General features: G+C 51.7%; 1 long non-coding RNA gene across 3 annotated transcripts in view; it reads left to right on the top strand.

Annotated features, from left to right (window-relative positions):
• Nucleotides 1–1,963, top strand: part of LOC144580343 (uncharacterized) — a 25,601-nt gene extending 23,638 nt beyond the window's left edge. For all 3 annotated transcript variants that reach the window (XR_013529655.1, XR_013529657.1, XR_013529656.1), the window contains exon 3: nucleotides 1,420–1,963. This is a non-coding gene — a long non-coding RNA (uncharacterized LOC144580343). The remainder of the gene's footprint in view (nucleotides 1–1,419) is intronic.
• The last annotated feature ends 10,248 nt before the right edge of the window (nucleotides 1,964–12,211 follow it).

Raw genomic sequence — 12,211 nt, 5'->3', positions numbered from 1 at the left:
CGTGACCTTGGTTACCTTTTAACTTTCTTCCCGTCCTCGTTTGCTTGTTTCTTCTTACCGTTTCTTTTCACCTCTGTGTGTTACACTGATCCTTTCTTGGTTTCCTTCTTTTATGTACCTATGGATGGATTTCTTTAGAGGCAGGCGGGGGTCTCTCTCTGTCGCCCTTTTCTGTCTTCGATCTTATTTTCTGCACGCTGGTGTTTGTTTATATACAATACATTCACAGACTGTAAATAACATGCGGTATGATATATGCAAATAACCAGATAGGACGTAGGAAATGAAAGGAATAATTCTTCTACATCTATGTGTGTGCGAATATTTCATTTCATTCACTTTGGTACTTAATGACCACCTCCGTTCACACCGTCTTTGTTGTTTCTTATGGTTCCTTCACCCTTCCGTGTCCATGTCATTCTTACGTTTACGTTCGTTCATCTATTTAGTTTGAGGTCGGGTCTCAAGTATTTCTCTACATTCATTCATTCATTCATTCATTCATTTGGGGACAGCCTTGCTTGACTTTATCTGCCTGATTATGTAGAGGCTGGCTCGCATTTATTCATTCATTCATTCATTCATTTTATTATTTTTACTGCTATTTCTTTTTAAATAGAGACGGGGGGGGGTTTCACCACGTTGGCCAGGCTGGTCTCGATGTGCTGACCTCAGGCGATCCACACGCCTCAGCCTCCCAAAGCACTGGGGGATGACAGGCCTGAGACACCGTGCCCGGCTACTTGTTTATTTATCTATCAATGGATTTATTTAGAGGCAGGCACTTTCGTATTTATTTATTTATTTCGGGGAACACTCACATTTCTTTCTTTCTTCCTTTCTTTGGATGCTGGCTCGCATTTCTTTCTTTCTCTCTCTCTCTCTCTCTCTCTCTCTCTCTCTCTCTCACACACACACACACACACACACACACACACACACACACGCAGTTTGGACCAAGCCGTCATCCCTCCTCAGGTCCCTCCCGTCCCCACTACCTGGGACCACGCCACCACAGGGGTTAACTATTGCATTGTTTTTAATGTATGTATGTGAGATGGGGTTTGAGGTTCCACCGTGACGCCCACCTGGTCCAGAACGCCTGCTCTCCAGAATTCAGCCTGCCTTGGCCTCTCACGGTGCTGTTATGGGCCTGAGTCACTGCACCTGACTCAATCTCTACTGGCCTGCCTGCCTGCCTGCCTGCCTGCCTGCCTACCTACCTATTGTCCGTTCGTCCGTGTCCGTCCGTCCGTCCGTGTCCGTCTGTCCGTCTGTCTGTCTGTTTGTCTTTCCCGTGTGTCTTGCCTATCACCTTCTTAGTAGGCATGTGGTCTCGCTTTGTGGTCCGCACTCTGGACACACATATTTCTTTTGAAACTTCGATGACGATGATGCTGCTGATGATCATTTATGCAGGTGGAGGTGGTGTCGAATGACAGATCGAGATGATCACAAACCTTTGCGCTCCAGCCGTTCTCCCACGTCGGCCTTTGAGACCGCTGCGATGACAGGCGTGAACGTGGAACGGGCCTGGTCGTATTTGTCTTGTGCGTTTCTTTCCAGTCCTTGTTTCCGGTCTGGACACACAGTCTATAATACAGGCGTTGCAAACTAAGACAATTTTCACACACATCTCACGATCCTACCTTTTCTTTCCAGTGCCACAAGCCACATCGAGGGTGGCGTGCCTGATCGCTCTCTGATAGTTGATTTATATAGTGCAGAAAGTGCTGACATTGGCCATGTGCACCTGTTTTTTTTTTGTTTTGTTTTGTTTTTGGACGGAATCTCTCTCTCTCTCTCTCTCTCTCTCTCTCTCTCTCTCTCTCTCTCTCTCTGCTTTGTTGGGAAACTCTGTTCTTTAGGACGAATTTTCATACTCTGTGAAAATTTCCTCTTCAAACGAGCATCTCTTGAAACATGAAAATTATTTTAAAAATAAAGAGAAAGACAAAAGGCACACAGTGGAAATTTCTTTGGCTGCCTCCCAGGTTGTACCTTGGACCCAGTCGGAGGGAAGGAGGGAGGGAAGGAGGGAGGGAGGGAGGGAGGGAGGGAGGGAGCAGCAAGATTCAGTGGGTGGGTTAGATTTGCGGTTTTCGGTGCTAAATCCTCTCTGGAGGCCCAAAAGGCCCTCCGGGAGCCTCCTCCCCAGGGGAACCGCATTGCGGCTGCTTTCAAATTCGCCAGCGACCCGTTTCACCAGATGGCCTGGGTGGGCCGGTTGGGACCACACTGGACCACCCGGGTGTGTGCTGTTCTTCCTGGGTGTGGGGGTAAGTCAGTCTTGCTGACTTACAGGATAAACTGACAGCACTGGCATGAAAACTAAGATGCATTTCTAGGCGGCTCGGGCGTCAGAGTGTCACATACGATGCCCTTCGTTCAGTCAGCAGCCTGTCTTTAGCTTCCTCAGACGTCAGGACGACTTCCCATCAGAGCCTCTTTTTTTCCCTCGTTCCACGGCAGACATGACACACATGAGAGGGAGAAAGAAAGAGCTCAATAGATGATGCTCGCCCTCATTTGTGGAATTATCAGTCACCTACAGACAGATGGGCGACTAGACAGAGACGCAAATCAGACACCATTTCTAGGTCCTCTTGGTCAGGATGGTCTCTCACTCGCGCGCTCTCTCTCTCTCTCTCTCTCTCTCTCTCTGTCAGGATGGTCTCTCACGCGCTCTCGTGCTCTCTCTCTCTCTCTCTCTCCCCCCCCAGCCAGCACAGCATGTGTGTGTGCGCGCGTGCACACACACACACACACACACACACACACTCTTTTCACATCCGTGTCACAAATCACACTAATTTACCCCTTTAGCACTATACATATTGAGTGAACCAATCTCACAACCCCATGGCTGAGGAAACACCGTCTCTATGATATATTAAAAAGATTGGCCGAGCCGGATGAGGCGGCCCATGCCTGTAATTCCGACACGTAGCGGGGGCTGAGCCAGGTGGATCACTTGAGGCCAGGAGTGCAAGACCCGGCTGGCCAACATGGCGAAACCCCGTCTCTACGAAAAAACATAAAAATGTGCCAGGTGTGGTGGCGTACGCTTGTTAGATCAGTAACTCGGTAGGCTGGGGCAGGCCAGTCACTTGAACCAGGGAGTCCGACGTGGCGGTGAGCCGAGATCCACGCCATGGCAATCCAGCCTGGGTAACAGAGTGAGACACTCTCTCTTAAAATAATAATAGTAAGGAAGGAAGTTTCGCTGGGCATGGCGGCAGCTACCTGTTAATCCTAGCTGGGCAATCCTGTGACAAAGAAAGGAGAGAGAGAGAGAGAGAGAGAGAGAGAGAGAGAGAGAGAGAGAGAGAGAGAGACGGGGGGGGGGGCGGTGGAGAAAAGAGACGAGGGAGGGAGGGAGGGAGGGAGGGAGGGAGGGAGGAAGGGAGAGAAACAGAGAGACAGAGAGAGGCTTAAATTCTGCAGCGCAGTGGTGTCATCCTAGCTCACTCACTGCAGTCTGGACACTCCTTGGCTCGACATTCTTCCACCTCAGCCTCCAGAGTACACGTGCCATTGTGCCCAGATTAGTTATTGAGAGACAGGGTTGCACCATGTTGGTCAGGCTGCTCTCAAACTCCCGACCTCGGGTGATCTGCCTGCCTCGGCCTCCCGAGTTGTTGGGATTACAGGTGTTCTCCGGAGAAGAAAAGAAAACGGGATTTATTTACCAAATCCTACACACCTACGCATTGTGTTCCCCTTGTTTGGGTTTGTGTAGTTTTAGTCATCAAGCAGACACGCCTCCCAACACTCTCTCTCTCTCTCTCTCTCTCTCTCTCTCCTCTCTCTCTCTCTCTCTCCCCCCCCCTCTCTCTCTCTCTCCCCCTCTTTCTCTCTCTCTCTCTCTCCTCTCTCCTCTCTTTCTCCTCTTTCCTCTCTCTCTCTCTCTCTCTCTCCCCCTCCCTCTCTTTCTCTCTCTCTCTCTCTCTCTCTCCTCTCTTTCTCCTCTCTCCTCTCTCCTCTCTCTCTCTCCTCTCTTTCTCCTCTCTCCTCTCTCTCTCTCTCTCTCTCTCTTCTCTCTCTCTCTCTCTCTCTCTCTTTCTTGTTTTTCACCTGGCCTAAAGAGACACCCATTGAAAGTAAGACAGAGAGAGCTCCTTCCAATTGTTTTATTGATCTAGAGACAGTGTCTCACTCGGTCGCCCTGGCTGGAGTGCAGTGGTGCCATCAGAGCTCACTCACTGCAGTCTAGACACTCCTTGGTTCAAGAGATTCCTCCGCCTCAGCCTCCAGAGTACCTGGGACCACAGGCACATGCCACTGTGATCAGATCATTCATTCATTTTTCTGAGACGGGGTTTCACCAGGTTGGTCTGCAACTCCCGACCTCGGGTGATCCGCCCGCCTCGGCTTCCCAAAGTGCTGTGATGACAGGCGTGAGCCACCGGGCCCGGCCCCTCAGATCAGTTTTTCAATGTTTTCTGGGCCGGGCGCTGTGGCTCACGCCTAGAATTCCAGCACTTTGGGAGGCCGAGGTGGGTGGATCACGAGGTCGAGAGATCGAGACCATCCTGGTCAACCGGGTGAAACCCCGTCTCTACTAAAAATACAGAAATTAGCTGGGCATGGTGCTGCGTGCCTGTAGCCCTGGCTACTCGGGAGGTTGACGCGGGAGAATTGCCTGAACCCAGGAGGCGGAGGTTGCGGTGAGCCGAGATCCTGCCATTGCCCTCCAGCCTGGTGGGTAACAAGAGCGAAGCTCCGTCTCAAAACAAACAAACAAACAAACAAACAAACAAACAAACAGATCAATTGCAACGAACAGGCAGGGTCTCATCACTTCGTTGCAATCCTCCCGACCTGGCGTCTCAAAGTTTTGGGATGATGGATGGGCTCGAGCCACACTGTGCCTGGCCTCCGGGGACTGATTCGCGACCACAACTGACGTGCTAATATTTTCTTCTTTTTTCTCCTTCTTCTTTTTGAGACGGAGCCTCGCTCTGTGCCAGGCGAAGGGAGGCGCATCGCTTCGGAAGCGGCAGCCGAGCCGCCTTCTAGAGCCCCATTCAAAGGCAGACAGCCCTGTTTCCCTTCTGGAGTCGGAGGTGATGGCTCCCATGGCCTCGGGCTCCACTCCATTCGGCAGGCGCCGCCCCACAAGAAGGCTGGCTGTGGCTGTGGCTGGGGGTGGGGGGACGCGGTGGGGCTGGCTGGAAGAGTCTCCTTTTCTGCTTCGTCCTTCGGTAGCTGGAATGACGGGCGCGCACCACCACGCCCCCCGGCTACTTTTCCTATTTTCAGGAGGGATGGGGTTTCGCCATGTTGGTCAGGCTGGCCTCGAACTCCTGACCTCAAGTGATCCGCCCTCTTGGGCCTCCCAAAGTGCTGGGATGACGGGCGTGAGCCGCCAGCACTTCACCCTTGAAGAGCAAGCGCGCGGGCGGGGAGCGGTGGCTCACGCCCGTCATCCTATAGCACTTTGGGAGGCCCAGGAGGGAGGATCACTTGAGGTCAGGAGTTCGAGCGAGACCAGCGTGGCCAACCTGATGAAACCCCGTCTCTACTAAACGTACAAATGATTAGCCGGGTGTGTGGTGGGGGATGCCTGTGATATCAGCAACCCGGGAGGCTGAGGCAAGCAAGCAGGCAGGCAGGCAGGCAGGCAGGCAGGCAGGCAGGAGAACCCCTTGAACCTGGGGGGCAGAGGTTGCCCTGGGCTGAGATCACGCCGTTGCACTCCAGCCTGGGCGACAGGGGTGAGACTCTGTCCCGGGGGGGGGGGGCAAGCTCGCACCCTGCCACCTTTCACTGCGGCCGGCCCTTTTTTAGGCTCTGAACCTATGTCATTTCTGACATAGGTTGACTCCCTCGATCCCCTCTCTCCGTTAGTGACTCGGTAAAGTAACTTGGACATTGTGTCGCCCCATCCCGAAGACGGATGGGTGGAATCCCACTGGGAGGGAGGGGAGAAATGGATCGGGATACCTGGTGACCTGGGCCTGCCTGAGGAGACTGTCACCCTTCGCTGCTCACGAAAAGGTCGGGTAGGGGCAGAGGAAGAGCTCTTTGCCTTTGGCCCTTTGAAGGTTCGCCTGAAACGTCAACTCGTCAGAGACAGATGAATCAGAGAATAGGCCAGACACGTTTCGTTTCTGGGTCCCCTGCAGAACGAAGGCCCCCGGGATGACTTGGGTTCCACAGGGTGTATCTTCTCCGACTCTAGGTCCTGAGACCTTCGGTTCTGGGAGAGGGGGAGGGCCCTGCCTCTTCCACGAAAAGGAAAGAGCGCGTGCTTACAGAGGCCGAGAGGAATCTAGACGGACAGAGGGGCCCTGCTGGGTTTCCCCACTCGGTGTGTAGGATTTGGGGAGGTCGAGGCCAGGCTCCCACTTGGATGAAAGGAGCATGTTTCAGACTTTTCTCCCTGTCACTTGTGGCGTCTATCCTTCTCCTATTTCCCTGACAAACTCCTCAACTCAAAAATAAACGGTTAGGGAAAATCTTACCTAGCGAAGCCAATCGTGGAGGCGCTAAGGAAGAAAGCTCATGACCGCGGCATACATTTCTAGACATAGGACCTATCGCGGTGTGTGCGTGGGAGTGATTTCTAAGGCATGGCCACTGTATCGCTACTGGGCTGGGACGGCCCAGTGATGTTCTCGTGAGGAGACGGTGGGTGGATCGCGAGAGGTCGAGAGTTCGAGACCGGCGCCGGGGCAACGTGGAGAAACCCCGTCTCTACTAAGAATACAACATTCACCCGGCACGGTGGGTGGTACGTGCCTGTCATCCCAAGCTACTCGGGAGCCTGAGGCAGGAGAATCGCTGGAACCCAGGAGGCGGAGGTTGCCGTGAGCCGAGATCGTGCCACTCACTCCGGGAGTGAGTGTGGATTTCACGGACCTTCGCTTCCCTGTAACGGATATTGACACTCTGAGGTGGTGGGTCTGGAGTCCACTCGGAAACGCTAGGGACTGGACTTCCATCTTAGATAGGCCCCATCTCCACCCCTAGCCTCCGTCCACACGCCCCCGCCCCTGGTCTCCTCTTCCTTCTCTCTAGGGGAATGGAAGTTCCAGATGAACCCACGGGCGGGTGCCTAGGCCGTGTCCCCTGGGGGCTCCGGTCGACTAGTTGCAGGCGGGCATCACCCGAGAGGACTCCCTGGGCCCAGAAACGACCTGACCCGAGAGGGATCGGGGAGAGGCCGGCGACGCGGCGTGCCTGAGCCGCCCCCGCCCCCGCCCCCGCCCCCGCCCCCCAACCTCCACCCCGACCCAGAGCGATCCAGCGTTCCCTTCTTTTTCGTGCTGACGCCTGCAAGCATCGGTGGTCTTTGGGCATCACCTAGCGGCCACTGTAATGGAAAATCGAGGTGGCGCGGAGGGAGCTCTGCCAGCCCGAGGACTTCACAGAGCCTGGGGCAACCGGTTTCTCTTCCGCCCATCTGGAGGCCCCTCCCTCTCTCCCTCGTTGCCTGGGGAACCTCCGCCCCGGTGGGGGCCCTATTGTTCCTTTATCGGTACTTTGTGTTCCTTTGTTTGTTGGTGTCTTTCATGCGCATAGACTCTTCTACCTGGGCTTTATGAGGAGTTGGTTTATTTTTTAAGCACCCCCCACCCGCCCCTTTACTCCAACTCGATGAGTTTGTGAGGTGGGTTCCCCCCAACGCCGCGCCTCTCACCACCCTGCGTGGAAACGTTCTGGAGCCAGGCGCGTGGGCCTCCATCCTCTCTCCCCTCCCCCCACCCTTTGCCGGTTGACATTTGCATGGGTGATGGCCAGATCTCACCTCACTCAGTGGCCACTGTTTTTGAAGATGGGGGGTGGGGGTGGGGGTGGGGCACGGTCCCACTTCCCCAGAGGCAGCTGGGGGCGATGGCACAGCCTTTGGTCCTCGTGGGCAAGCGGGTGGGCGGGCTGGACAGTAGTGGTGGGGCTTTTTCACCCCTTCACTCCTCAGCCATCCCTCCCTCCCTCCCTGGGAAAGCTTCATCTTGGCTGGGTCTCTCAATCACCTTTTCTCTTGATGTCTTCTTTTCTCCTTCCCCGGGCCAGCATATATGCAAAATGGGAAGGGCATCGTGGCGCCACGCTGGGCCGTAGTAGTTTGTGCCCAAAATAGAAACGCTGTCTAAAAAGAGATACTTTGCTCCCTTAAGATGACCGGAGGTGATGCCTTGGCACGGAATTCTAGGACGGTGTATCTTTTCCCCAGGACGTGTGTGAGCTGCTGTTTTTCTCCTGCTGTTGACTAGCGCTTTTGTGGATTTCTCGATGTCTAGTGACAGCCGGTTCCTGTAAACTGTACTTCATAATGTGATAACCTGCTTTTTGCCAGTTAAAACTAGCTCTCTCTTTCTCAGACTAAAAGCTGTTCAGGCTTTATGTCAGTTAGCTTCCTGAGCTGGGCAGACTCCATCTTACCTTCTACATTTTAGTGATTTTCCCACCATTCACTATGTCACCAGAGTATGTAGCTGGGGCGGGCTGACGCTGGGAACGCATTTGTTGATAAGAGGCCGAGTTCAGTGGTACCAGCAGAGCTTGGGAATGCGGGCAGGTGCTGTCCGATGCCCAGGAGCCCCGGTTACCTATATAAGTTGTGTGTCTTTTGTGACAACTTTACCCCTCGCACCTGGCACTGTTTTATTTCTCATGTTCTAGCTTAAGTTTGAACTTTTTGCTTACTCTCCTTTTGTGAAAAATTTCCTTCAGCTAAGTTCCCCCTCCCTTTTAAAACTAGGGTATAAAAGACCGCCTAATATTTCCTTAGGGGCCGAGAGAATTTTGGGCATCAGCCACCTCTCGGTCGCTGGCATAATAAAGGACTCATAATTCAATCTCAGAGTCTGGTGCATTCTTTCACTCGCTCGGGTACAACAATAAGGTCTTTCTTTCTTTCTTTCTTGTTTTTGTTCTTCTTGTTCCTGTTCTTCTTCTTCTTATTATTATTATTATCTTCTTCTTCTTCTTCTTCTCCTCCTCCTTCTTCCTCTTCTTCTTCTCCCTCCTCCTCCTCCTCTTCTTCTTCTTCTCTCCTCCTCCTCTTCTTCTTCTCCTCCTCCTCCTCCTCTCCTCCTCTTCCTCCTCCTCCTCCTCCTCCTCCTCCTCCTCCTCCTCCTCCTCCTCCTCTTCCCTTCTTCTTCTTCTTCTTCTTCTTCTTCTTCTTCTTCTTTCTTCTTCTTCCCCAGGCTGGAGTGCAATGGCATGATCTCGGCTCACTGCAACCTCCGCCTCCTGGGTTCAGGCAATTCTCCCGCCTCAGCCTCCCGAGTAGCTGGGATTACAGGCACGCGCCACCATGCCCAGCTAATGTTTTGTATTTTTAGTAGAGACGGGGTTTCGCCATGTTGACCAGGATGGTCTCCATCTCTTGACCTCATGATCCACCCTCCTCAGCCTCCCAAAGTCCTGGGATTACCGGCTTGAGCCACTGCGCTTGGCCTGCAGGATGTATTTCAACGTAGTACCTTCCCTTCATTCCATTCCTGGGGAATCAACATGTGAACACGACGTTTAGGTGGTGAAATTAGGGTACGAATATAAGTGTCAAATAATATCATACTTCCGGTTTACTGGAAAACATGACAGTTGTGACAGTCACACCTAACACTTTGGTTACAGAAAGAGAGAAGACGGACAGAAGTATGCAATGATGTGACAGTTGGGATCATCTATCGGCCTTCTGAGAAACTGCAGATGAAAAAGACGTCGTGAAAATGTCTGTAAAATGGTGGTTGTGGTACATGTGTAGTGACCGTCATTGCATTCACGCACTCAAATAACTGCTGCTTCTGATAACTGAAAACTAGATTCAAAGTCATTGTTCAACGAGCTGATACTACCAATCCCCTATAATAAAAGGTATTTTTATTGTATCTCTCTGGAGAGAGAGAGAGAGAGAGAGAGAGAGAGAGAGAGAGAGAGAGAGAGAGAGAGAAGGCAAAGCATACTGGTTAGTCAATTCCTGTTAGATATAATTGAGGCCACACTACTAGACATACTCAGGTGCACGGCATTCGTAACAATGCGCACTGTGGTGCGGAGTTTGTTCCGATTACCATCTTTTATGTCTGTTGGTCATCGACAGCATACATTTTATGCTCCAAAAGAAATACCTCGATCCAACACAACGGTTACATTGAATGTTCTTTGAAAGAAAGATGAACTAAATTTAAGGAAGCATTGGCTTTTCTTAATATCTCATTTTCAAGTTACTGTTACGAATCTGCCAGAAAGAAACAATTGTGCGTTTTACCTAACATCAAGTAATCTGCAAAGTTCCGGAGACAGATGCATCGCTTGTGCAGTTTCCAAAAGTAAATACAGGCTTTCTGACTGAAAACATTCGCATTCCTAGCTCTCTAAAGAAAACGTTCAAAAGAAAATTACAGAAAATGACCTCTGAGCTTCTGAAGAGTCCACTTAGTTACATAAAGTATTTTCTGTCCCAACACTTTCCCTACTTCAAAAGATATTTACTTCCTCAGTACATGACAAAGTCTTCATTTCAAACCATTCACTCAGTTTCCATGGTAACACTGAGGGATTCCCTGGCTACGGTCAGTGCCACTAGTTAGTTGACTGTGGAATTTCTCAGTCTTCTTTCCATCTTGAGCTTCCTCTCTTTTAGACACCAGACAAACTCGATCATCTCTTACTTGTGTGTTTAACACACAAGTTTCCATCAGAATGCCTGTATTTGAGAACCACACGTGCCTTCACAGGGTCAGCGAGGTAAAGCTTCTCTCTCGGTAGGCAGCGTGGCTGAACTCCTCCCAGGTCTGGCACTGTGCATCGTGGCCTGGAGTGCAAAAGTAAACAGAGGCAAGGCCACAGAACCAGGTTCAGCAAACTACCTAGAGTCGCCAACGGATGCAAAAGTCATAAGGTCTTATTTTCTAGAAATTCATGAGGTCTTCTTCTTCTTCTTCTCCTTCTTCTTCTTCTTCTTCTTCTTCTTCTTCTTCTTCTTCTTCTTCTTCTTCTTCTTTTTCTTCCTCTTCTCTCTCTCTCTCTCCCCCCTCCCTCCCCCACTTTCTTCCACCCCTCCCTCTTCCTCTCCCTCTTTTTTATTTTAATATAAGCTCAGGTAGATCTAATCCAATCCATTCCCAAGGCCTCAATTCTTTACTTTAGGAATCTCAGATTTGATCTCCATACAGAATCCTGTGCAGAAGTGGCGAGTTTATTTCTGGACTTGGAGACCTCAAAGATGTTACACATTGATAAAGATTCAGGCCTGGCACGGTGGCTCCTGCCTGTCACTGCAGCACTTTGGGAGGCCGAGGTGGGCGGATCACCTGCGGTCAGGAGTTTGAGACCATCCTGGCCAACATGGTGAAACCCCGTCTCTACAGAAAGACAAAAATTAGCCAGGCGCGGGAGCTCACGCCTGTAATCCAAGCACTTTGGAGGCCAAGGCGGGCAGATCACCTGGGGTCGTGAGTTCAAGACCGGCCTGAGCAACATGGTGAAACCCCGTCTTTAGAAGGAAAAAAAGGACAAAAATTAGCCGGGCGTGGTGGTGCGTGCCTGCAATCCCAGGTTCTCGGGAGGCTGAGGCAGGAGATTTAATTGAACCCAGGAGTCGGAGGTTGCAGTGAGTGAGCCGAGATCGCACCACTGGACTCTAGCCTGGTGGACAGAGTGAGACTCCCTCTGAAGGGGCGGGGGGGGAGAGAGAGAGAGAGAGAGAGAGAGAGAGAGAGAGAGAGAGATAAATCCAACCCTAAAATCTGGGTTTGCTTTCTCCGTTGACTCGGTTGTGACCCAGACTTAGTGTCTCGATAAATCGTGCACCTCTCTGTTCAGCTAGGATGCTGGGAGGGTTTTCTCAGTCTGTATCTCCCCATGTCTTAAATGACCCGTGACCGAGCCCTGTCCGTTCTGTCTCAAATATGGAGCTCCAAACATTCCTCTCCATTTCCACAACTACACACGGCCCCTCGTGAAACCACTGGCTCTCGGGAAAACATCCCAGATGGTGGTTTCAGCTTTTTGGCTATGAAGCCTGAGCCTGCTGACAACATTCCTGTTCAGCTAATACGTTTGTATTGTTAGTGAAGGCGGGGTCCCACTATGTTGGCCTGGCCAGGATGATCTCCATCTTTTGACCTCGTTATCCACCCTCCTCTCTCTTTCTCTCTCTCTCTGTCTCCCCCCCCCCACCCCCGTGTTAGTGAAAACCTGTCTTTAGTAACAATACTGTCTCTGTGACGGTCTTTCTGGCTGGCTGGCTTTT

This window comes from Callithrix jacchus, chromosome 19 (genome assembly GCF_049354715.1).
Source record: "Callithrix jacchus isolate 240 chromosome 19, calJac240_pri, whole genome shotgun sequence".
Lineage (NCBI taxonomy): Eukaryota > Metazoa > Chordata > Mammalia > Primates > Cebidae > Callithrix > Callithrix jacchus.
Note: the sequence above shows the minus strand (reverse complement) of the source record. Positions and strands in the feature narration are given on the sequence as shown.